Here is a 27316-nt window from a genome sequence, read left to right as displayed (position 1 = left end):
CTCATGCTTTGCCCTTCAAGGACCATAGATCACATTCATCCAACATATCTAGAATTACTACATTATACATGGAGGATAATGATTCAGTTACTACTATTATATAAGCATTATTTCATAATATTCTTCATTCTACAATTCACCCACACATTTAGATCCAATTTGGGAAAATAGGGCAATTCATAGATTCTTGATGAATTCAACTTAAAATGATATAAAATCATAAATATATTCATAATTAAACATAATCCAATCCATTAAAATAAATTTTAAAGGAATCCATGAGATTGAAGTAAAACCATAGGTTTTGAAATTTCTAACTTGAAATTGGGTATTTTGAATGGGGCTCCATAGGTGAAGGCTACCCCTGGATGAAGAACTACCATACCTTATTGAAGAATTAGCCAGATTTTTAGGATAAAAAATGGCTCCTTCAACCCTAGCATCACCTTTCTTCTTCTTCTTCCTTGGGGTTCTACAGGGAATATTTTGGGGAGGTTGAATTTTGATTTGGTGATTTAGGAATTATGATCTTTAGAAGACTAAATTTAGTGACTTAAAATCTTTATATAAGTGTCCAATATAGGCAAAAAATATATCCCTTAACCATTAATTAAAAAGTAAATCCCCAAAAGACCCCTAAGTCTAACTGACAATTGGCAGTTTCAGTGACCACCCATATACTATTTGTGGACCACGTGGCATGCTGGTGAACCGTGTGTTAGGGTTCTGCAACCTAATTTCTATGCCTTGACCCACGATACCACTTATGAGGTGTGGGTGGACCTACGGGGCATAGGTTGCCCTCGTGGGTCAATGCCCAAGTCACTTTTGGGTCTTCTCCTCAAAGACCTATGGTTGGTCCTTAGGGTTAAGGCCTTGACGTTCAAACACAAAAACATGAATTTTTAAGGTATGGGAGGTACGTTTATGATTCTTAACCTTAACACCAAGCTCTAGTTTAGCCTACTAGTTTTCGAGGCGTTACAACTACCATCTTGGACACTATCAAAACAAATTTACTCATCATTGCCCTAGGATCGACAATCATAGTAGGAGAATACCTAGACAATTGTGTTCACTTCAAAGCATAATCCTTAAAGGTTGATGAATTCAAGTACCTTTGTCTCTTTAATCTCAAGGGGAAAGAACCTATAAATGAAAGAAACCTTAAACATTTCCTAATAAAGAGGACCCACATCAATGTCTTCCTTTCCTTCCATTGGTTGAACAAAACTTTAGCAACACCCTTAAGATGGTAAGTGGGCCATTTTTACCTTATCCACCGGCGTCACTCCCATTATCATCTACACCTTATACACTTAACCAATGAACTCTTGAGGATCTTCTTCAACATTAGAACCATGAAACTCTGGAGGATTAATTCAAGTAAAGTCTCTCACTCAGTTGCTACCATACCCACATTTGGATTCATGGGGACCACAACCTCCCTATTGGCTTGGCCGTCATATCTTGAGCAAACACTTGAAAAGCAACCCTAAATTCCATATTAGTTACTTGCTCGGCCAAAGGGTCGACCGGAACTTGAGGAGCTTAAGGAGGAGCTTTTTATTCAACATTCTCTCCCGCATTTCTTTTAGCTTACACCCTTGAAGTGGCCATATCCTAAAAAGCATCAAATATGTATTAGGAGAACGGACATATAGATTTACACTCTATCGCATGACTTAGAATGATGAAAGAAGTGGAGTTTCCTAATCATCTTATATCCTCAAATTCATAAATGTGGCACGCTCCACACTAATGAACACTCTATTCGACATTGATTATGAGACTTCATAGGACCTTTCTAAACCTTGTGCTCTTATTAGCAAGTTTCTCACGATCAAAGGTAGACACTAGGTGTAATATGGTGTATAGAACCTCAATATGGGTCTAAGCCCTTTATAACATAGTCTAAAAAAGAAAAGTAGAAGAAACTAGAATTGAACAACATTCATCCTCGAATCTTGATGACTCACCCAAAGAATGGAGAGAATCAATTCAATCTTTACACAGAGATATAACTACACCTCAACGATCGAAACCTACACTTATAGAAAATGTAGAAAATATGGGTTAGCACAAAATTGCACTAAGTATGCTAGCCATGCATAAAAATCGTTAAAGCATGCTCAAAAGGGACATTTAGTTGAAACCATGCATTTTATCAATTTAAAAGTCATCATGCATATTTGTGAAGAAACATAAGTAAAACCATCTTATAGGTTACCCTAAGCCATACTTATGCAATGCATAGGAAGATTCCACAATCCTACCTAATACTAAGTAGCAGTTTTAGTCACCAACATCTTACAAATAATACCTTGACCTCATCCATAGCTAATACTCATAGACACTGAAACATTAATGTTCATATCTTGTAACAAGTAAAGTCACTCTTGCCAAAAATTCATATCATGCATGCATAATTTGTATGTCTTCATAGCATAAGAGAACTACACCACAACAACTGAAAGCCTACATGTACAATGCATAAATGGAGTCTCATACCCCCACTCATTCTAAGTAGAACTTCTTAATAAGTCATAAGTCATAGTTCATGCTCATGTTCTTTTCATAGTTCATATTATTGTCATGTAGGGAAATATTGCCTTAAGAGACATAGACCATGTGATCTACATGGAATTCGGTGTCATGCCCCCACATCGGAAAAGAGGTGTCCTACTTGCCTAAGGTAGAACTTGTGTATTAGCTTCTAGATGGATCCACTAGCTAAAGACCTATGTGTGCACATAGTTGTGGGATAAGGAGATTTATATTAGAAACCCAAACTAACGGACGTAAAAGGTTTCCATCTCATGAGATAACTATCTTGGGAAACCAGACTAACTGGCGTGAAGGAACCATTGGGAAGCCGGAATAACTGGTATAAAAGCTTCCATCTCATATTCATATCCACTCGGTGCTAAGCGTAATTCCCTTTAAATTCATATTAATTCTTTCCTTAAGTTCATGTTCATGAAAGAATACCCTAGCACTTAAACCAACATGGTATAATGACAGATCATAGATTCAATAGATGAGAATGGTATTTCAACCTTAGAATCAATAATATGTGAGTAAACCTTTCAGATCATATTCATAATGTGTTCATGAGAATAGCCTTTCATTAAACACAACAAGATCATCATAGTCATAATTAACTCATGCATAATAATGTGTAAAGGTATAGGTGAGAATGACCTTTCCATCAATATCACAATTACACCATAATCATAGAATCTTCATTCTAAACATAAATCTTGAAGAATATGCATAATTCTCATATTCATGTACAATTCTCATTATTTAACCTTCAAGGATCATACAATTCTCATTATTTAACCTTCAAGGATCATAATACACATTCAACCCAACATCTAGAATTTTGGCATTAGATATGGGTAATAATATAGTTCAATCAATTCAATTAATCTAAACAAGACCCATTTACATGATTCTAAAATCAATCAACCCACATGATGATAACAATTTAGCAAAAGAGGGGATCCATGGGTTATTGGGGGAATTTCATCATAATTCAACCATAAATCATCAATTGAATCATAACCCAACATAATTCAACCATTTAATTTTTTTTTAAAGAGAACCCATGTGATTCGAACAAAACCCTTACTTTTTGGGAAAATTGTAAGACTTGAAATCAAATTTGAAAGGTTTCTATGGGTGGAATCTACCCATAGATGAAAACTACCATACCTTGATGATGAATCTTGAAAGAATTTGATGAAAAACCCTTGATTTCTTCAAGCCCAAGCTTCAATTTTACTCTTCTTCTTCTTGGGTTTTTAGAGAGAGAAATATTGTGAGGAAGATGAACTTTTGGTTTTGATTTGGCTCTTTGTAAAAGTAATTTAGTTTGGGTGTTTAATGACTTAAAATACCTTATATACTTAAGTAAAAATAATATAAAATATAACCATTTAAATTGGACTTAAAAATTAAAATTAAAAAACTAACCCTCTTTGTACCCCCCGCCACGTGGACTGCCTTAAAAAAACTAAGGCAAAGTCCTAGAGGGGCTTCACGGGCAGTTGACTACTCCACCTGTTGTGGTCCCTCACCTGAACTTGATGCCTTTAGCTTTTGAAGCTAAGGCATTTTCCACGATGGTCTCCACATGCAATGGAAGCTTCCACAAGCCGTGGTCCCTAGCATGAAGTGTGCTACTCCCTACGTGACTAAGATAACCTTCACGTGAGGTGATCCACATGCAGTGGGTCCTCCACGTTCATTGGACCCTCGGTAGATTGAATCCCTTCACCAAACAACAAAGGCATTTTTCATGGAGGGTCTTCACGGGCAATGAAGTCCTTTCACGCCTCGTGAACCCTCATGTGGACTGCCTTCTAGCCAAAAATGGCTAAGGCATTTGTTAATGAGGGGCCTCCAAGGGCAGCGGAGCCTTCCACGCTCCTTGAACCCTCAAGTGAACTTCCTCCTTTCCAAAAAATGGCTAAGGCATAGTTCATGAGAGCTTCTAAGTGCAATGAAGGCTTTCACGTGCCTTGAAGCCTCACTTGAACAATGCCTTTTGCGCACACAGCTAACATAAAGTTCAAGAGAGCTTGTACGGGTAGTGATGCCTTTCACCTTCCTTGAACCCTCAGTTGAACTTACAATTAGTCAAATTTTGGGGTTAATTTAAAACTCTAAATCATGCATCAAATTTTTGAGGCTCAAACGTAAGTCTATAGTTTCACCTATTAATTTTTCGGGTGTTACATTATCTCCCCCTTGGGAACATTCATCCTCGAATGACGATCTAGACACCTTAAGGAATTAAAGACTGAAGACTAGCATCCCAACAAGCATGAAATATTAAAATAATGCACCACATAAAGGAGAAAACTTCAACTCCATTTCAGTATGATCAATTCAACAAAAAGAAAGTAGGAACTACATCTATTAACCCAATATGCATGAAATTCAACATTTCTCTTGTTTATAGGAGGAACTACCTTCTCCAAAAAAAGCATGCTCAACACAACATTATGGAGCCAATATGCCATCTCATAAAACATAATAAAGCAAGTTCAATAATTAACCTCATGAAGACAAATATGCAACTTCATACTCAAATGTACAACAACATGAAGAACACAATTCATGAAAACTCATTTTATTACTAAACATGAATTTTCTCAAGAACATGCATAATCATAAGGAAACAATGGAAAACACATATATTACACATGACTCCCAAAACTAAGAACTCAATAGGAACTACTTACCTCAGACTTGAATAGGAGTAGAAGGAAAAGATGAGGATAGCGGGACTTCATATCGGCCTCGGCCTCGGCCTCCTATGTAGAACCCTTAACTAAATGTTTCCTCCATAAAAAATTTTCGGAAGCTACTTCCTTGTTCCTCAACCTCTTAACTTGTTGGTCTAAAATCTCTACCAGAATCTCTTCATAAGAAAGACTCTCATCAACTCCCAATCCTTCTAAAGGAATGATGTATACCGGGTCTCCAATGCACTTCTTAAGCATGGCAACATGAAAAAGTGGGTGAACCGGAGCCAACTCATTCGGTAAGCCTAACTCATAGAAATGATTTGGAGAAGAGAGTTCCTCCAATGAAATAGGAAATAATAAGGTTGATGCATAAGGAGTTGGTATATGTGTTGCTACTTTCTTGAATTGCAGAAAGTTGTTTTGAGCCTTTTATGTGGAGTTGATGTTCCTCCTTGATGTGTGCTCTTATGTTGATGTTGTAAGTTGTGTATTGTGAGCGGCTAGTTGGGTCATTGAGTTCTCCTAAGTGGTTTAAGTGTCATTCAAGGACGAATATTCCTAAGTGGGGGATATTGTAACAACCCTCAAAATAAAGTAGGATAAAGTAGAGCCTCACCTTGGTTTTATGCATTAATAACTTGTCAAAATAATGAAGAATAACCTTTTAAGTCAGTTTTAAAGTGTTTGGAAGTCAAACGTCAAGGGATGACCAAGATGTTCAGAAACTAGTCTTTTACGTGTTGGTGTGTTCTAGGATGTTGTTCATGTTTTTATGTGTTGTTTGGAGTCTAAATCAGTGGAGGTGACCCTAATGTCTTAATAAATGTTTTTAGGGTCAAAATGTTTGGATACGACGCCCCGGGGGCCACCCTAAGGGTCCCCGAGCAGGACCCAAACCTTGGCCAAGCAAGCTGCCAAGGCAGCTTGACATTGCTCATGGAGGGAGCATTCCGCGTCGCGGACTAGCTCCACCATAAGCCAAATTTTTGGTCCACATCGCGGACATGTCGCAGACTCTACTGTCTCAAATTTAATTTCCAGAAAAACTTGTGGGACCACCTCCGCGTCACGAACTTATTTCCCAACGAAATCTGCCAAAATAAAACTCAAGTTTGACTTATTTAAAAAGGTCCAACTAAGTGAGGGGTAGTTTGGGTAGTTTGGGGAATTATTATAAATGGTTATTATATCTATTTTACGGTATTTTAAGTAGGTTAAAACCCCAAAACCTAAAATTAGACCCCATTCTTCAAATTGACCCTTCCCTCTCAAAATAGATTCTCTCAAAAACTCCATTGAAGACCTTGATGAAGCTCAAGCTAGAAGATAGGTTTTCAACTGATTTCTTCTTAAATTTCATGGGTATTCAATATTTAAGGTATGGTAACTCTTGATTCTTGAATAACCTCTCATTCAAGGAGTTCTATCAAAGATTTTCAAAAATGATTCAAAGACCAAAATTCCCAATTTTCCATCTAAAAATGGGTTCCTTGTCAAACGATTTTCTAAATCATTCTATTGATGAATTAATGTGGAATTAATGTTTTTAAGAAAATTTTCAAAGGAATTCTTGAAGAACCCATGATCCCCAAATTCTCAAAAATTGGCCTATGATGTGGGTCTTTCTGAATATGATCTCTATTGGTGAAATTACGTTTAGATTAGATTGTATTGATGTTACCTATGATTATCTATACTTACTCATGTTGAATTGTTGGTATATTGATGAGTAGAGGATTATGGCCTTACGGGCAAAGTTATGGGTTGATCCCTTTGTTTATAGAATTGTACTTCGATTATGTTTATGTTATTGAATTACATTGTTGATTCCTATTGCTACCTATGTCAATTTATTATGAATTGTTGAGGATTGATCCATGGTGATCATGGCTTGGAGAATTGGTAAGTTGACCTAACTTCTAGTCTATAGTATGAGAATTGATGTTGTGAGGTTTGATCCACTTATGGTGGAGGTGTTTACTTCTTGTCTATCTATGCATGTTGAGATCATGGCCTTGAAGGCAATAGATGTGAGGTGAATTGATGAATTATGATGCCTATGTTTATAAAGTTGTGCTATGAAGGTTATGTACGAAATACTCAATGCTAGCATGATAAGTGTGTTTATGATGAGGAGTATAATGTGAATGATAATTTTAGGGATAAGGTGTGGTCTACATGATTGATTATGTTAGGTACTATTGTGGAATGACCCCTACCTATATGACCCCTATATGAATGTTTGATCATATATATGTTAGGAGTACCTATTCAATGTTGAATGTGTCTTTGTCTCCTATGATGAAGTGTGAGTGTGTGGTCTAGAATCCCTAAGGGCTTTATATGTTAATTGCTCATTAATTGGGGACATTGTGAATGTGTTGTGATCCCTTTAAGGAAGGTGCACTCAATATCAATGTTGTTGCTAATATGTCACTATGAGGAAAAATATGCAAACACACACTCTACATGTATAGCTATGAATATGATGTGTTATGGTGTCTATTGGAAGGTTAACTCTTATACGCACCCTTACATCTTATTATGCATGCAAAGTGTATGATTAGCAAGGTATGAATATATGTTGTATAAAGGTGTTTATGTGAAAGGCTCTCTCACATATGTACACACACATGAATGTATGAATAAGGTTTATGATAATCTAGTGAAAGTGAGTCTCTTGAAAGGTTTCCTGAATTGTACTCTAAACTAGACTATGTTATGAATATGGTGTGATTATGTGAAAGGTCATTCTCACATAACGTAGGTTCTATGATGAAAGGTCATTCTCATCTTAGAAACCTTTGAGCTATATGATATGAGGGATTAAGTCCCTAAAGCCTAATTTATGAACTAATGTTAAATAAAGGCTTAAAGATGTTTGAAAAGGGAGTTGGAGCTTAGCACCGAGTGAACATGAAAAATGAGAGTGGGCTTTTCACGTTTAGCAAGTCCGGCTTCCCACAAGAGAACCTTCACGTTTAGCAAGTCCGGGTTCCCAACACAGATGTTGTCTCATGAGATGGAAACCTCCACGCTTAGTAAGTCAAGGTTTTTTAGTAGCAATCTCGTTGTTCCATAACTACGTGCCCCCATAGGTATTAGCTTAGTGGATCCACTAGATAGCTATTGTGTATGTAGGTCGTACTTTGGCAAGTAGTACCCTCTCTTTTCGGTGTGGGAGTAGAACACCGGATTCCAAGTAGCTCATATGGTCTATGTCAGTTATGGAAATGTCTCCCGAAAGTTAAGAAATGAACTAAGATAAGAATATGAACTCTAGTCATGATTTCTTGAAGAGTTACTTAGTGTAGGTAGGACTATGGACCCTACTTATGCATTGCACAAGTGGACTCTAAGGGAGTTTATGATAAGGCTCTTTATGTAATGAAGACTATGGTCTATGTATGTTAATATGAAAGCATATTAAGGTTGATTTTACTTATGTCAAGACATGAAGTATGATTATCCATGTGAATTACACTTATGACTTCTTAATGGGTTTGCTTAGTATATGTGGGGGTATGGGGCTCCATGTGTACATTGCACAAGTAAGCTTGGGAAGGGGTTTTGAGGATGGTTTACCTATGATATGAACTAAATGGGTTATGACTACTGATGTAGTAAAGGAATGAATGCTTATATGTTATGAAGTATGTTGGTCTTATGTATAAATAAAGATGTTATGACTTGTTGAATATGATGTGCCTAATTTGTGGTAGCATCCTAGGAACACTTGGTATGAGTAGAATTATGGGATGCTACTTGCACATTGCACTAGTGTGACTTGGGGGTTGTCTTAGGTGATGGTTACTATGTGAAGACTATGTATTATGGTGTGCTTATGACTCTATGAATATATGTGGTTGGATTGATGAAGGCTATATGTAACTTCACCTTTGGTAACCTTAAGGCAATACATTGCACCAAGTATTCCCTAAGGGTTGCTTGAGGAAAAGAGTTAAGATAAAGAGGAAGGTAATGTATTGTATGCATTGAATGTTCCTAAAATGTTATAAGTGGCTCTATGTGCTATTATGAATGGTTTCCATGTGTATGATGATTTATGTGGTTTGTATTGTGCCTATGTACTAAATGTTCTTCAAGTTTCTCTACAAAGGCATGATGCATAGTTTCCAACTAAATGTCCTTTTAAAAGCATGTTTTGCATTGTTATCATACTTAGTGCATTTTTGTACTAACACCATTCTTCTTCATCTTTTTACACCAAGTGTAGGTGATGGTGGCTAAAGGGTCTTTCCTAGAAGTGATGAGCTTGGCTTACTATTCCCAAGTTCGGGTGTGTCCTTAAAGATTCAAGGACCTTTATGTTAAAGAGTTTCCTTAAGTTTTATGTACTAAATAGTAGTTTCTTTTGTATTGTAAGGGTTGTGTCCCTCTTGTGTTGTAGTCATGTTTTAAGATGGCTACCTTGAGACGTAGTACTCCGATTTTGTATTAAAGGTTTAAATGAGGTGACTTTTATGTCTTGTGTTATATTATGAAAAAGTTTTAAATTTTCCCCTATTTTTCTATGATAAATGCTATGACGAATGCTGATGGCTTGTATAAGACCTCTGAGAGGTCGAATTCGTAGGTAACGACTAGGGGGTGCTCTCGGGTCGTTACACATGGGTTCCTTCATCAAACGTTTTTAAATGGTTATTAATGACATATTTGATTGTATTAGTATTTAATTGATGATTTATGCTGAAAATACTCTACGAACCTATGAATTCTCTCAATTTCTAAATTGTGCCTTTATAAAGTGGGTTTGATGATTATGAAAGCTTATGAATGGAAATGTCAAAATTGCTTTTGGGTTATAGAATTGTATCATTATCTATAACTAAATTGTACTAAATTGTTGGTGTGTTGTGATATATCGTGAGTTTACGGTATTTTTAATGCATTTCACTTAAGAGTTATGTGTATCTAGAGCCATTTTGTATTGGTATTAATATGTTTTTATCGTGTTTGAAGGAAATAAATTCGGACGTGGGAGTTAGGAGATAGCTGAAGAAATGTTGCCGAAAAAGCCACCTACGAATGTGACTTACGGACTGTAGGTCCAGTTACAGACCGTAGGTAAAGGGCATAGATCGACGGGCAATGCTTGGAGGAAAATCAAGGAATTCTTGACTAAGTGTGGAACCACAATTACAAGTGATGGATCGTAGATCGACCTACGGGCCATCCTGTAGTTCCGCCAAATGGTTCAGAGAAGGTGGTTCCAGTACCTTATTTCAAAAGTCTAAGTATGAAACTATGGAGGAGGATCTACAGACCGTGGATCGAGTCACGGTCTGTGTTGTTGAGCCGTTATTCGGTACTGAGAGTTGGAGAACTGTGAAGTTGAAAAATTGCCTAAGTCCCAAATCACTGAAGGGACCTACGGACAGTAGGCCAGTCTCGTCAATTACAACCGCGTCCAGAGACTTTATTTCCTTATTTCTTTTCCTTTTTAGTTGGGACTTGTTTCTTAATATATAGGGCATGTAAACCTCATTTTTGGGAGTTAGACCTTATTACTTTTATTCTAGTTTTTGGCTTTGGAGATTAACTTGCAATTTTAGCAATTCTTGATTTCCTAAGTTCATTTTAAAGATTTTGACTTTGAAATTCAAGTTAAGATTTTGGGTTTATTCTTCTCATTACGTAAGTTCATGATTTCTTCATCTAAAAATATGAATTTTGTTCTTGCTACTATGGGTAACAGTATCCACAACTAGGGTTGTGAGAACCATGAGCGATTAATAACGTATGAATAGTAACAAAGTAATTCTTGAATAGTGGTATTGCTTGCATTGATAATTCTTTCGGTTAGAAGTCTTTTTAACGAGTGCACGTGTTAGAACTCGCCTTGTTGCTACTTGCCGGACCAAGGAGGTAGTTAATAAGAAAAGAATTGTCAACTTAGATTTGATGTGATTCTATCTAATAGTCTAATGTCAATTGGTGCGAGGGTGAAAACTAAGCAATGGCATTGATGTGATGTCTTATATGAGGTAAAGGTAAGGGTTAGTATATTATACACACATAGCTGGACCAAGGTGCGGGGTGAAATTCTCTAGTTTCCGGACCAAGGAATTAGAGATACCTAACTTATCACTTTGAATGTAATACAGTAGGAAAGGATTACTATTACTAGGATTACCAGGTTATGAGCTTATGAGGAACACGCACACCTTAGTTTCTCTCTCATCTTGATAACAACTGAATCCTACTCACTGATAATTACTATAATTTCCAGAATTTGTTTCACACCTCCCCTTTAATTACTTGTTTCGGAAGTACGTTGATTAAATGAATATAAATGTGGGTTAAAGTTAAGTCTAAACCATATTCCTCGTGGGATTGACCCCAACCTACAAGTTGGGTTCTTTACTTGATAACGATCACTTATACTTCTTCAGAGAGGTGTAATTAGAGCGTATCAAATTTTGGCGCCGATGCGGGGCTATTTCGATTTTAGATTAAGTTTAACTACATTATTGAACTTTAGTCAAATCATTCCTAATTTTACTTTTTTCTTTTGTGTTTGTTTCTCTCAAGTTTCTACTCTAGTGCATGCCAAGTACACGGAGCAAAGGTGAACTACTTACTCCTTATGATCCAGACTTGAATGGAACTTTGCGAAGAATGAATAACCAAGGAGTCCTAGTCAATCCTATAAAAGAAGATTTAGGTGATGGGGTTGAGATGCAGCCTCCGAGGGTTGGTGATGAGAATAATTAGGTTCAGGGTGATAATCTACTTGGAGATGCATTGAAAGTACGTGATCCACTAGGAACAAGACTGGATGATAATTATAGGGTCAACTTTAATGGCACTGAATCTGAAGGACCTCTTGTTCTACCTCTCTACCTCCTAGGAATACATTCGTGGTGACTAGTAGTTTGATGCAGATGCTTATAACAAGGGGTTTGTTCTCTAGTTTAGCATGAGAGGATCAATATGCGAACATAGCCGAGTTGAGAAGTTCTTGCAAAAGTTTTGTGGGTCGACCAGACTTGGACATCGATGTAATAGGATTGAGAGTATTCCCTCTATCATTGACTAGGGATGGTGCTGTGTGGTTTACTGAGCTTCCTTATAACTCAATCTACACATGGGACCAATTAACTTATGTGTTCCTAGCAAAATATTTTCCAGTGTCAAAAAAGCTGAACCATAAAGATAAACTCAACAACTTCGTAACACTACCTGGAGAGTCTGTGAGTAGTTCTTGGGACAGATTCACCGCTTTCATAAGAGGTGTCCCGAATCACTGTATTGATGAGGAATCGTTGAAGGAATACTTCTATAGAAGTCATGATGACAATAGTAAGGGGTGCTTGATACCATCGCTGGAGGTTCATATGGTAAGTTCACATTTGAGCAGATTGCAGAGAAACTGGTGAAGATTTCCTGGAACAAAAAAGCTTGGAGCACTAGAAAGTCAGATACAGGGAGAAACACGTTTGTAGTTCAACCTACAACTGATCAATCTACCAATGAGATTCGTGAGGAGAAGGCTCAGATGAGGACCGAACTGGGGTTGGTGTTGAAGAATGTGAGCGGAGGTACTGAAAAGGTAAATACTGTCAATTATTTCACTAGAAATCCACCATCGGTTGAGGAGTGTTACTACGAAGAGGATACTTATTCGGTGAATGATCAGACGGGGGGTTTTCGAGAAAATGCCCAAGGTTCCGATATAGATAATTGGCGCCAAGGTCAAGGAAACCAAGGTCGAAACTATGGCAACTACAATCGAGAGGGTCAATATGTACGGGATGGGAACTACAATCATGACAACAACTACAATTGGAATAACTATGGTAACAGAAACGATCGGATTGGGACTTATGTTACTCCTCAAAATCGAGTTCTGGTAATAGGGAAGCTGGAGGTAATATGTCACATATTGAGGATATGATGCAGAAGATGATGAAGAGGTTTGATTAGACTGGTGAGAATGTGAAGGAGATGCGAAATGACTTGTCTGGTATTGGTCAAAAAGTTGATGCCCATGCAGTGTTAATCAAGCATTTTGAGCAACAAATGACTCAATTGTCTACTACAGTAAACCCACATCAACCTGGCACACCTCCTAGAAACACCATCCAAAATCCAAATAATGATAGGCATTATATGGCAGTCACTACTCTAGGGGGTAAGCAAACCATTGATCCACCGATGCCGTCTAGGTTTGAAATTGAGTCTAGTCAAAATAATGGTGTGATTTAGGTAAATGAAGGCCCCGAGATTGCAACAGAGAAGGATGCGGAGATAACTTAAAAAGTTTTTCCCATGACTAGACCTCCACCTCCTTTCCCACAAAGATTTCTGAAAATGATTGAATAAGGCAAATACCGCAGGTTTATTAGTATATTGAAGTAGCATTCCATCGATGTGCCGTTGATAGAAGCTTTGGAGCAAATTCCTGGGTATGCAAAGTTCATGAAGGTCTTGGTAACTATAAAGCGGGCCGTGAGTTTTGAAGATGATGATAAATTGCAACATTGTAGTGCTATTGATACAAGGTCCCTTGTGCAAAAGAAGGGAGGATCCTGGTGCTTTTACTATTCCTTGTACCATTGGGTTGCTACATTTTGCAAAGTCGTTGTGCGATTTGGGTGCTAGTATCAATTTGATGTCATTGTCTATTTACAAGAAGTTGGGTTTAGGGGATCCAAAATTGAGTGCGATGTGACTGCTTATGGACGATAGAAGTGTTAAGAAGCCCATTATTGTGCTCCAAGATGTACTAGTAAAAGTGGTGTCTTTTATCTTTCCAGCGGATTTTGTGATACTTGATTGTGATGTTGACTTTGAGGTTCCCATTATCCTTGGGAGACCATTCCTAGCCACTAGACGCACCTTGGTTGATATGGAGAAAGGGCAGATGAAGTTTCGATTGAATAATTAAGAAGCAACTTTCAATATTTGTAGGTCCATGAAGTAGAGTAGTGAGCTCAAATCGGTATCAATGGTGACACATATTTTAGAGAGTGGTTCTGAGGTATCTATTGAAGAGAGGTTGGGTATTGATGCACTAGAAGCGGTAATGATGAATTTTGAGGGTGATGGTATTGAAGACTATGATGAAGTGGTCGTCGCACTTGATAGGTTTGAATTCTGTTCAAAACCAAAGAGATTGGAGTTAGACATGAAGAATCGCGACTCTCCATCCGGAAGACTGTCTGTTGATTAGGCTCCAAAATTGGAGCTTAAGGCTCTACCATCACATTTGAGGTATGTATTCATGGGGAGAGATGGTACTTTACTGGTCATCATTGCGGCAGATTTGAATGTGACACAAAAGTTGAGGAATTGGTGTCCGTGTTGAATAGGTTCAAGCAGGCTATTGGGTGGACTATTGCGGACATTTTTGGGATTCCTCCTGGTATTTGTTCTCATAAAATTCAACTCATGCTAGACCACAAGTCTATTATTGAGCACCAGAGAAGACTAAATCCTCCTATGGAAGAGGTAGTTAAGAAGGAAATCATCAAGTGGTTGGATGATGGAGTTATTTATCCAATTGCAGATAGTATTTTGGTGTGTCGTGTTCAGTGTGTGCCCAAGAAAGGTGGGATTACTGTGGTACCTAATGAGAGAAATGAGCTTGTTTTGATGTGGCATGTGACTTGATGGAGAGTTTGCATGGACTACCGGAAATTAATTGCTTCTACAGAAAAGAAGCACTTCACAATGTTGTTCATGGATCAAATGCTGGATCGAATTGCTGGTAAGGGTTGGTATTATCCTCGCATTTTGTTCCAGTGCGCTAAGACCTAAAAGAAAGGATCAAATCGGTGGTGAAAAGAAGCACTCGCATGTCGCCGAGCAGTTCTGCGAAGCAGTACTATGTCACCCAATGATCCAAAACACGACGATGCTGAATGATATAGCAATACGGCAATGAAACCTACCAAAGGGCGGATCGCCGAGTTGAACGGCGATCTCAACTAACGATGACAAATGATCCACTGCAGCACAGATTTTTGAAAACTATAAATACTCGTTGAGAGTTGTAGCTTAATATCCGATTTTTAATATAGAATTTTTAACATAGAATTTTGAGTTCTATGTTTGGAGAGGGTTTTCAAGAACTTGAAGATTTAAAGGGTTTCAACTCCAAGAATTTGGACTTGGGTCTTGTGGATTCTTCACTCTTTGCTTGTTTTGAGACTTAAATATTCATACCCATTTGAATGCAAACTCATATTGGTATAAATTTCTCTCATTTTTACATGTCTAGCTAAAACCCCAATTCTTGGGGTGTGATTTTGTGAATATGGGTTAGATTATCTGTTGGGTCTTGCTTGTTGATTGTTTAATTGTTGCATAAATGTGATTTCGTTTAGTAGTTGTGGTGGAACTTAACCAAAATTGTAGTTTCAAATAGGATTTCACCTTTGTGTTTTCAGCTTGCGAGAGAGAGAGGTTGTAAAACTAAGACTACTGAATTGATGGCCGGTGGGATTGGGTCGACATGAGGTTAAAGATCGAGAGAGTGAACCCTAGTCCTTCTCCCACACAATCAGCTCGAGAGAGTGAGTGGGCTAAGGAGGAGGGTATGCTTAAAGCGGCACCCCGGTGTTCGAGAGAAACCGGGTTGATTTGGGGTAAGTTACTCGAGAGAGAATTTACCCCCACTATAGTCTAGCCTAGTCACAAATATTCAACAGATTTATTATCAAAAGACTGTACCTAATAGTTTAGTTTATCTCGTATTGCTATCACATCCCAAGAATCCCATCTCCTTGATTAGTACTCTTTGCATTTTTATTGTTTTCGCTTACTTGTTACAAACCCCCATTGATAATTGACGCTTGCGTCACCCCTTAGATTTAACATGTTTATATTCGATAATGTTTTTAACTATGACTAATTAGAACTAAATTTTTTTTTCTATTAATTCACAAAACCACTCCCATGGGACTTGACCCCAACCCTTGGTTGGGTTACTTTACTATTGTACGACCGTAGACACTTGCATTGGAAGTTGTGTCTTGATTATGCAAACATCAGGCAACCAACATTAGGTCTATCGACCCAAGGTTTAGCGTACAATACTTCATCATTCATTCATTCATTCCTGAAAAGGCAACCAACATTAGGTCTACCAATTCAAGACATTAATACATTAAGTCAAGATACATTCATTATACAAGAGGAGGATACCTAAGACGACCAATTGTAGATATCACAATCACATTACTTCCATTTATGCAAGAAAAGGATGCATAAGCCTACCAATTCATAGAAGAAAACTTTTCATATTCCATCATCATCATTCATAATTGTTAATTCAAAATATGTTTTCAATCAATAACACAATTACATTCTAAACATGATCATCATACTATCATTGAATTCACATACATATCCTCCACATCATATTCATACCTTAGCCTTCATACCTTGCCTTTCAAGGCCATGGATCACATTCACCCACACACCTTATATCAATACAATTAGGCAAGAGTAATAACATAATTCCAACATTCTATATCCATATACACATAAACAATTCACATACCTCATAATCAATCAAATCCCAATCACAAATCGCAACTTAGGAATTTGGGGGAAACCATGGGTTCCAGGAAAAAAACACTTATTTCACCTTTAAATCCACAATTCATTCATAATTCAATGCAATAATTCCTTTATAAAACTTTTAGAATCGAACCCATGCATAGATTGAAATCTAGGGTTTTTGGGTAAACATTGGAGAATTGAAATGAGTTTTGAAATTGGCTCCTTGAAAGAAACTAAGTCAAGGATGCAGACCGCCATACCTTTAATGGAAGTAATCCACGAAAATCCCTTGAAAAACATGAAGTCTTGACCTTGGAAGCTTGGAGTCTTCACCTCCAATGAAGGTTTCTAGAGAGAGAACTTTTGAGAAGAGAGGTGGGTTCTATTTTGTGATTTTGATGTAACGAGTTTTAAATATGTTTTAATACATTAAAAACCCTTTAATACGTTAATAAACCAATAATAACCGTCCATGACCCAAACTAACCAAGAGAGGAATTTACCAAACCAACCCTCATTAGGCCGAACCAAACTAGCCTTACAGGTGCGATCTATAGACCACCATCCACGGACCGTCCTGCATAGGTGTGGTTCGTAGCTGTAGCTTGAACTTAAGGGACTTAACCTACAAAGGCATTCACAGGGTGCGGATGGACCTACGGGGCGTGGTCCTCTTCCGTAGGTCACCAAGTTTTGGCAACTTTCCTCCATTTGGGGCAGCCTGGGGGTTAGGCTAAGGGTCCTCCTCAAGGACCCCTAGGGTGGTCCTTGGGGGGAGTCATACCTTGACATTGAACCCTTAAACCCCTCAACCACACCTCGGGACAGTATTTTACACCCTCAAACCTCATGAAAAATCAAAGACACATATGTTAGGCTCTAGTTTCACTTATTCGTTTTACAGATCGTTACATTATCCTCCATTTAGGAACATTTGTCCTTGAATGACACTTTAAACACATTAAGGGGTTAACGACACCAGACTAGCAACCCATCATGCATGCAACATTATAAACAATGCACAAAACTAGGAGGAAACATCAACTCCTCATCAATAAGCTCAATGCATCACAAGAAAGTAGGAACTACATCTACAAACTCATTATGCATCAAAACATCACATTTCTCATTACATTGGAAGAATTTCCTTCTGCACCTTATATCATGCTCGTCATAACATCATTAAGCACATTATGCAATTTCTTCATAAAAGCAGATTATGAATGTTCAACATTTAACCTTATGAAGAATATAGACAATTAATACTAAATGCACATTAACATGAGGAACATAACTCATAGAAACTCATTTTCACATTTAAACATAAACTAATTAAGAACATGCATAACATAAGGAGACCATGGAAACACATATTCACACATGACTCTAAAACATGAAACTAGCTACAAGGAACTCTTGGTCTTAAGCTTGAATAAGAATAAAAGGAAAAAGATAAGGATATCAAAACTCTCAACCATCCTACTATTCAACATACTATCCCCCAGTTAGGATAAAACCCAACTAAGGATAACATGAAAAACAACATAGGAACCTCAATAAGACATTCACAACCATAAGAAACTATCACTTACCGGTACCTTCATCCGGATTAGCTCATTTGTCCTTGTTAGTTTGAAGCACATAGAAACTGTTTCTCTTTGGAGAATCCAAAGTCGGGTCATTAAGAGAAGCTTGTTTGGCCTCCCTTTTTGTAGCCATAAGAGTAGGACAATCTTTCACTTGGTGATCATTCTTTCCACAACCATAGCACCCACTAGTGTCGTCTAAGCACTTCCCATGATGCTTCTTCCCACAATTGTGGCAAGTAGGTTTAGCAAATGGTGGTCCACTGCCTCTCTCTTCATTAACATTAGGAGTTCTTGAAGAATCTTCGTTTGGATCTCTTTTCTTGAACCTAGGTTGACCTTGCTCATCGGGCCTAGACCTCTTCAACTCCCTATTTTTCCTCTTAAGTTTGGACTCCTCAATAGATTAGGCATACACCATGAGTCTAGAAATGTTCATATCATCATAGAGCATCGTCGTATGGCACTCTTCCTTTACTATGTTGGATACACCGGTCACAAACCTACTCATCTCAACTCTAGGGTTGGATACCAAAGATGGAGCATACTTAGACAATAGGGTAAATTTCAAGGAATACTCGTCCAGACTCTTATTACCTTGCCTAAGGTTTATAAACTCCTCCACCTTATATTCCTCTTCTCACGGGGAAAGTACCTACCAAGGACTTCTTTCTTAAACTGATCTTATTCTATAGGACCCGCTCCTATAGGACTATTGCCTTTCCATTGCGTGAACCAAACTCGGGCAACATCATTCAATTGGTAGGAAGCAAGTTCCGCTTTTTCCCTAAAAGTTACCCCCATAGTATTGACTATCTTATACACATAATCCAAAAACTCTTGGGGATCCTCTCCCACCTTAGAACCTAGGAAAATCACAGGATTCATTCTCACAAAGTCTCTCAACCTAGAAGCCATAGTACGAACCATAGGTTTCATATTAGCCTCAATACCCCTAGTAGGTTGAGCCGTCATGGTTTGAGCTTGGGTAGTTACGACTTGCGCCATCATCAAAAGAGTCGACCTTACTTCCTCATTGGTCATATTCGGAGCTTCAACCAGAACTTCATTGCCTTGAGGAACTTGGTCACCTGAAGGACCTTGGGGATCTTGTGGAGGAACTCCGTCGTTCACAATTTCCTCTTCCACTTTCCTTGCGGTAGTCCTTCTTGTATTCATATCCTATAAATACAAGAGAAGGATTAGGAAAAGGACACTTATAGAGCTAAAATCTAAGGCACAAATTCAAGAATAATGAAAGAAGTGTAACTTCCTAACATTCTAAGGCCTCTCTCTCATGGATGTGTCGCAACTCACACCGATGAACAAGACTCTACTAGAAGTGGCTTGTGAGACACCTAAAACCATTTCCAAAATCTTATGCTTTGATACCATGTTTATCACGACCCAAGGCTAACCCCTAGATGCGACACGACGTACTTGACACTAAAGGGGTCTCATACAAGCCTCATAGCATTTCATTGCATTCGATAAGAGTAATAGTACGAAATTAAAACTTTATTTAAAACCATACAATCAAAATACTCATTTAAAACTCTTTGAAAAACACAACATAAGTCTATTGTCTCAGCATGGCCATCTAAAAACAACATTCGAAACATAAGTAGGGACACGACCCTTAACAATCGAAAAGTCTAACAATAGTCTTTTACATGAAAGAAAATGAAACTTCTAAACACTTTTCCTTGATCTATGAGGACATACCATTTAGTCTTGGTGAATCTCAAATCCAAGTCGTTGAATTAGGGACTAAGAAACTCACTTGCCGAAACCTACACTTGTAGTAAAACATAAAGAATAATTGGTTCGCACAATTAAGTACTAAGTATGATAGCCATGCAAAAACATGCTTAACACGGACATTTTATTTGAGAGTCATGCTTTTATGCCATTTTGATAAAACTGCATGAACGTAAGTATAAGAGTCATAACATTCAAACATAACCAACATACAAGTCATTTCATCACAATAGAGACATAATCAACAAATAAGCCATTACCTTCACATTAAGCCTTCACCTCAAGTAACCCTGATGCTATACCTTGTGCAATGTATGGATAGCGTCCCATACAACCATCCACACTTAAGTACCATATTAAGGTCACCAAAAGTGAACCACTACAACATTTTATGTCTACAACCACCCTAGAAAAGTGTGGCCTAAACTATGAAAAATGGTTGCCTTTGATAAAAGGCCACAATTTTTTACTTTAAGCCATGGTTTTCCAGGGGTGGCCGAATGAAACGTAACCTTAGAGTTTAGGCGACACTTTTCAAGTGTTGCCTTATCAGCTACGGTTAAAAGTATAGCCTAAAGGCAAAAAGACCACTCTTTGCAGCTACACATAAAAGTGTTGCCTTATGTGCTACACTTTCAAGCGTAGCCTAAAAGGCAAAAAGGCCACGCTTTGTAGCTACACTTAAAAGTGTTGCCTTATCATCTACACTTTCAAGCGTAGCCTAAAAGGCAAAAGGGCTACTCTTTGCAGCTACGCTTAAAAGTGTTGTCTTATCAGCTACTCTTTCAAGCATAGCCTAAAAGGCAAAAAGGCCACACTTTGCAGCTATGCTTAAAAGTGATGCCTTATCAGCTACCCTTTCAAGCGTGGCCTTTGCTTCCATATTGCCCACGATTAATAAGTGTTGCCTTTTCTATTTTATGTATGACAACACTTTGAAGTATAGTCCCTGCCCATGTGCATACCACAATTTACAGTCCTATGGCTACACTTTTTAAGTGTGGTAATATTATTTTGGCTATAAAAAATTGCCACAATTTCTAATTAAAAAACACAAATATTTTTTTGCAATAAATAATCTCAAGCATTAAATTAGATAATAAGTAATTCAAATTTATATTCACCATAAACATCAAAAGATAGTATGTCTTGTGTACATACACATACTTATAAAGCAATATTCTAAATATGTGTACACAATAGTTCAAAAAGTACTCTCACAACAGTTCAATATATTCTAGCAATGAATATATTTCACAAAATTAAATATAATGTATTCAAACTTTTACAATAGTTCAAAAACTCTTCATTATCCACTTCAATGGGATCAAATTGACTTGCGGCGACCCTTCAAATTTGATCACCTCCATGTCTCTACACGAATAAGATTGTAGCGGTTATAGAAGAGGCAAGAAATTCCTAATTAAAGCAGTTATAGAAGAGGCAAGAAGTTCCAGATTGCGGTAGTTATAGAACAACAAATCAGGTTGCAGATTGCAACAGTTATAGAGAACAACAAATCTACAAATTGCAGATTCCAGATTGCAGCATGCAATTCTAGATTGCAAATTGCAGATTCCATATTGCAGCATGCAGTTCTAGATTGCAAATTGCAGATTCCAAATTGCAGCATGTAGTTCCAGATTGCAAATTACAGATTCCAGATTGCAGCTTACAGTCCCTTGAAAGATACTTCTATGCAAGCTGAACATTCATTTACATATTGTATATGCATAACAATAAATGAGACCAAAGCATATAATCACATGCCATTAATTAGCTCAGGCCAATACTTTAACAAATAAATATTCATAAACAAACAAATATCATAACTGAGATTCTCTTTACATGAAGAAAGCTGGACATCTGCAGACAACCAGGCAAACAAAATTGATCAGGAAAATCTTATTCATAATCACACATCATTTACTCTACATTAATTAGGCACCAAAATGCATTCAATTTAAAGGAAGGAGTTAGTTTCTTGAGATAATCAATAATAGTAGAATAACAAACTCAACTACTATGCTCTTCACAATTCTAAAACAACATACTACATATCTTGAGATAACTAATATGTCATGCAAGTGATTTGGCTAAAATAATTGCCAAGGGAGAAGAAAGAATCTAAAAAAATGAAGATAACAAACAACAACTTATGCAGATATGGAATTGAAAGTCATAAGATATGTACAACTTCAAGCGGCTCATAAATTTGAGCTGAATCAAACTCTTTTTACTCAACATGAATACATTGAAGCTAAAGTAACAACTAACCTTAAACAAATAATATTGTACAGGCACAAACCAATAGACAAGAAGTGTAGTACATATGATCCGGTCTATGTTGTTAAAAGGCAAAGCCCCTTCTTCTACCAGGTGAGTAAGAGGACTCACACACTTTTATTTAAGTAAATAACAGGCCGAACAATTAAAAAATTCATTTTGTGAGAACTCACAAACTTTAATTTCTCTTATAATTTTCTTTGGATATAAAGTACTGTTGTATATGTTAGAATGTCTAGTCTTATGATCTTTTTGTTGATACCAGATTGTTCAGACAACGGTGAATATTCAGCTAAAACTGTCATATACTCCTTCCATCCCATTTCTACAACAGTGTATGATTGGTACAAATTTTAACATGTATAATTGAATTATGATTATCAGTGTGAAAAAGGAACAGTTTCATTCTCATAATGACTCATTTAACAACATCTTTTGCACAAATGATTCATTTGTTCCAAGAAACCTCAAGTCATTAACTGACAATGAACTGAAAAATGCAACTAGGAAGTTCCGAGCTGATAGTCTTCTTGGCGAAGGAGGTTTTGGTTACGTCTTTAAATGATGGATAGCAGATTGCAGATTTGCAAATTTGCAGATTGCAGAATTGTAGATTTGAAAATTTGCAGATTTATAAATTTGCAGATTATAGATTATAGATTTGCATATTTATAGGAATTTGCAGATTTATAGCAGATTGCAGTAGCTATATCCAACACGAAGTCCACCTCAGGCCAAAGAACAGGGGCAGCAGGAGAAATATCCAAAGATACCCTAATGCAGACATGTAAATCAAGATAGCAGGCGCACCAAACAAAGCATGGAAAAGTAGAAACTCAACTCCAACAACACCAAGACACTCTACTGCAGACATGTAAGTCTCATAACTATGTTTCTAGTCAAGTTGGTAACACTAATTCTGAAACTCAGGTTGTAACATCTGAGTATACTTACCAGTATACTTATTCACTCAAAACATCTCCCATATAAAAAAATGATACTTGCATCTAATTCAACACCAAAAACTATATCATGAGAAACTCAAGTTCATATAAGGAGACCATCAGTCAAAGTATTTTATGAAATTCAGCAAGTATAGTTTAATAAGCCTACTGCAAACCAAAGAATATATTTTGTACATAAAACCCTGTTTCAATTCGTTAATCTTGAGTCAATTTTGAATGTAGGAATAACCAAATTAGTATTGACATGGGAAAAAAGATTCAGAATAGCCGTTGGAATTGCAGAAGCTTTGAATTACCTACACAATGAATGTCGAAGGCCTGCTATTCACAAAGATCTCAATCATCAAACATTCTTATCAATGATGATTTTGAACCACATCTGTGCTTTTCAATCTAACATATAAATTTGTGATTATCTTATGATATATTTGATTATATACATATATTTTATAATATCAGTAGGTAATTAGTACACCAGAAGTATCCTTAAAACTTCTGGTCTTAAATATATCCGAACAATTTTATAGCTATAAGGACATGTTAGTAAGGATAAGATACAAAAAATATTGTGTCCTTACCCAATAAACAATAGTAAAACCAGCTATAGAAGAAATTGTGTTATTCAACACTTTCTTCCCATACTTTGGAATTTCAACTGTAACTTGTGATTTGTTCCTTCCAACAACCCCAAAGTAATCAATTCCTTCTAAAAAGAAAACAAAAATTAGTAGAGAATAAGAAGGAATCTCGACTGCTGAATATGGACTCATAAAATCTAATGGTGTTCATGACAAACAGAGAGAACAAATCTAAAACCCCAACAGAACTTAAATTAAAGAAAATGGACTTATAAAATTGACCAATTTTTCCCACCATGTACTTCAACAATCAGACATTGTAGGTAATTCAATATGCAAATACATTTCATTACAAGAGACCTTGGCTTTTGGAATGACCTTAACAACAACTTTCTGACCCTTAGGGTCACCTTTCTTGACAATAGCAGAACAAGTATACCCATAATGGCCTCTATCCACTTCCTCCCCAATTTCATACTTACTCACAAATTGCTTATAACCGAAACCTCTTATCCAAGTTAGCCCCCTCAGTTTCCTCTTCTTCAAGAATAGCTGCAGCATTAGGCTTAACACTACCATGTTGTCTCAACAGCAAAGCTTTAATATGCTTCGCTAGAGAAGGAGGAGGAAAAGGGCGTTTAAAAAAGCTCACTAGAGTAGAGGTGATTTTGAGCTTCATTATCTTTCTCGGTTTCAACGACATTTGGTGTTTCCGGTGGGGGAAGAATTTCTTGTGTGGAATAAGGATTGAGTCTTGGAGGTTTTGAGGTACAAGCACCCATGGTGATTATTACAACAAAACCTTATACATACAAGTGTTAAAACACGGTTATAAATTAAAGAACCAAGAATTAGGTACTTACGTTTGACGAAATCCGGTATCGAAGAAGTTGTGGTCACTTCAGCTCTTCAGTTCTTAGCTTCAGATCTTCAGCTCACTCCTCTTCATCCCGCTCTTCTGTTCTCCAGAGAAAAGTGTGTCGTTCTTCAGAGAAAGAAGTGTGTCGTTTTTCTGATTAATGTTTTATGAAATATTATTTTTGGCCAATAAAAATCGGAGGGAGAGTTAAAAATGTTGGAGGGAATATAATATTTTAGTAAAAATTTTAAGGCCACACTTGTAATGTGTTGTTTTTACAATTATAAAAATAAGACATTTTAAAAGTGTGGCCATATATGTAAATAGTTGTTGCCAATTATATCATACTGTAACAACGCTTAAAAAATGTAGCCTATACCATTAAAGAGTACGCTTTCAAGTGTTGCCAATATTATCGAAGCCAAAAGTTAGAAACTTGGGCTACACTTTAAAAGCGTTCCCAAAAGTATTTTAGGCAACACTTTACGAGCATTGTCAAGATTTAGTGTGGCCGTAGTCCTAAAATATTGTAGTGAACTTACCATTCAACCTTTCCATATTTACACAATACTCATACATAAGAGACATACACATTTCATAAGACATATCATCACATTATGACCATAACAACTTAAAGTCATACTTGTGCAATGTGCAAGTAGCATTCCATACTACTACTCACACTAAGTATTCATTTGAAGTCACCATAGACAAGGCACATTCATATACTATAAGTCATGAAAAGGAAGTAACTCATAATACAATCAAAGTATAGCATATATCATCTCATTTATTCATATAAGAGTCAACATTATTCATTAACTTCATTTAGGACACATTCATACATTAGCCATTAAGACATAGAGAACTCACAATGACCCTCTCAAAGCGTACTCATGCAATGCACGGATGGCTTCCCATTAAGAAACCATAATGCACACCTCACATGATGGGAATAAGCCTTTAACCCACATAGACCATGTAAGCTAGACATGTAATCCGGTGTCATGAAGCCTCACACCGTAAAGAGGTGGTCTACTTGCCTAAGGTAAGACCAGTTCATTAGCTTTGGTGGATCCACTCGCTAGACCTATATAGGCACATAGTTAAGAGATAAGAAAGACGTTTATGAAATCCAGCCTAACGTAGGGAGAATCTCCATCTTACCATATCCTTTTGGTGCTTAGCCTACATTCTCATATAGTAGTTTCATTAACATTTCATCATTGTACTTTGAGAGGGCCACCAACATTAGGCCTACGGACCCAAAGCACATTACACATGAAAGGACCACCAACATTAGGTCTACTGCTTCAAGGTACATTACAAGAATAGCTCATTGACTTTCCTAGAAAGGGCCACCACCATTAGGTCTACCGCTTCAAGGTTCATCATTTCACACAAGGAAAAGCCACCACTATTAGGTCTACCGATCCAAGGTTTAACATCACATTAGTTCCTAGACTCCTCATGAAAGGCTACCAACGTTAGGCCAACCGGTTCAAGACATACACTAGAATACTTCATCATTCATTTAGGAAAGGACTACCGACATTAGTTCTTCCAATTCAACACATTAAATCAACATACTTTCATTACACAAGAGAGGATGCCTAAGCCTACCAACTCAAGATACGTCATTCATGATCAATAATCACATTACTTCCATTTATACAAGAAAAAGATGCATAAGCCTACCAATTCAATATATACAATTCATAGAGGAAAAATCTTCACATTCCATCATCATCATTCATGAGTGTTAATTGAGAATATGTTGTTAATCACAACACTATTACATTGTACCCATGATCATAGTTCTATCACTGAGATCACATACATATCCTTCACATCTTATTCATACCTTAGCCTTGATACCTTGTATTTCAAGGCCATGGATCACATTCACCCATACACATTAGATCAATACAATTGAGAAAGAGTAATAACATATTTTCAACATTCTATATCCATATACACATAAACAATTCACATAGTCATAATCAATCAAATCCCAATCACAAATCACAACTTAGGAATTTGGGGGAAAACATGGGTTGTCGGAAGAAATATTCTTAATTTACCTTTAAATCCACAGTTCATTCATAATTAAATGCAATAATTCCTTTAGAAAATGTTTAGTATTGAGCCCATGCATAGAATGAAATCTAGGGTTTTTGGGGAAACATTGGAGACTTGAAATCACTTTCGAAATTGGATCCTTGAAAGAAAATAAGTCAAGGATTAATACCACCATACCTTTAATTGAAGAATCCCACGAAACTCCCTTGAAAAACTTGAAGATTTGATCTTGAGAGCTTGAAGTCTTCACCTCCAATGGAGGTTTCTAGAGAGAGAACTTTTTGAGGGGAGGGAAGGTTTGTATTTTTGGGTTTTGAAATAATGAAGTCTAAAATATGTTTTAATACTCTAAAAACCATTAAAATACAATAAATAACTATTTAAAATCGTACCCCAACCAAAC

Source organism: Solanum verrucosum, unplaced genomic scaffold (genome assembly GCF_900185275.1).
Source record: "Solanum verrucosum unplaced genomic scaffold, falcon-dt-bn FXZP01000033.1, whole genome shotgun sequence".
Classification (NCBI taxonomy): domain Eukaryota; kingdom Viridiplantae; phylum Streptophyta; class Magnoliopsida; order Solanales; family Solanaceae; genus Solanum; species Solanum verrucosum.
Note: the sequence above shows the minus strand (reverse complement) of the source record.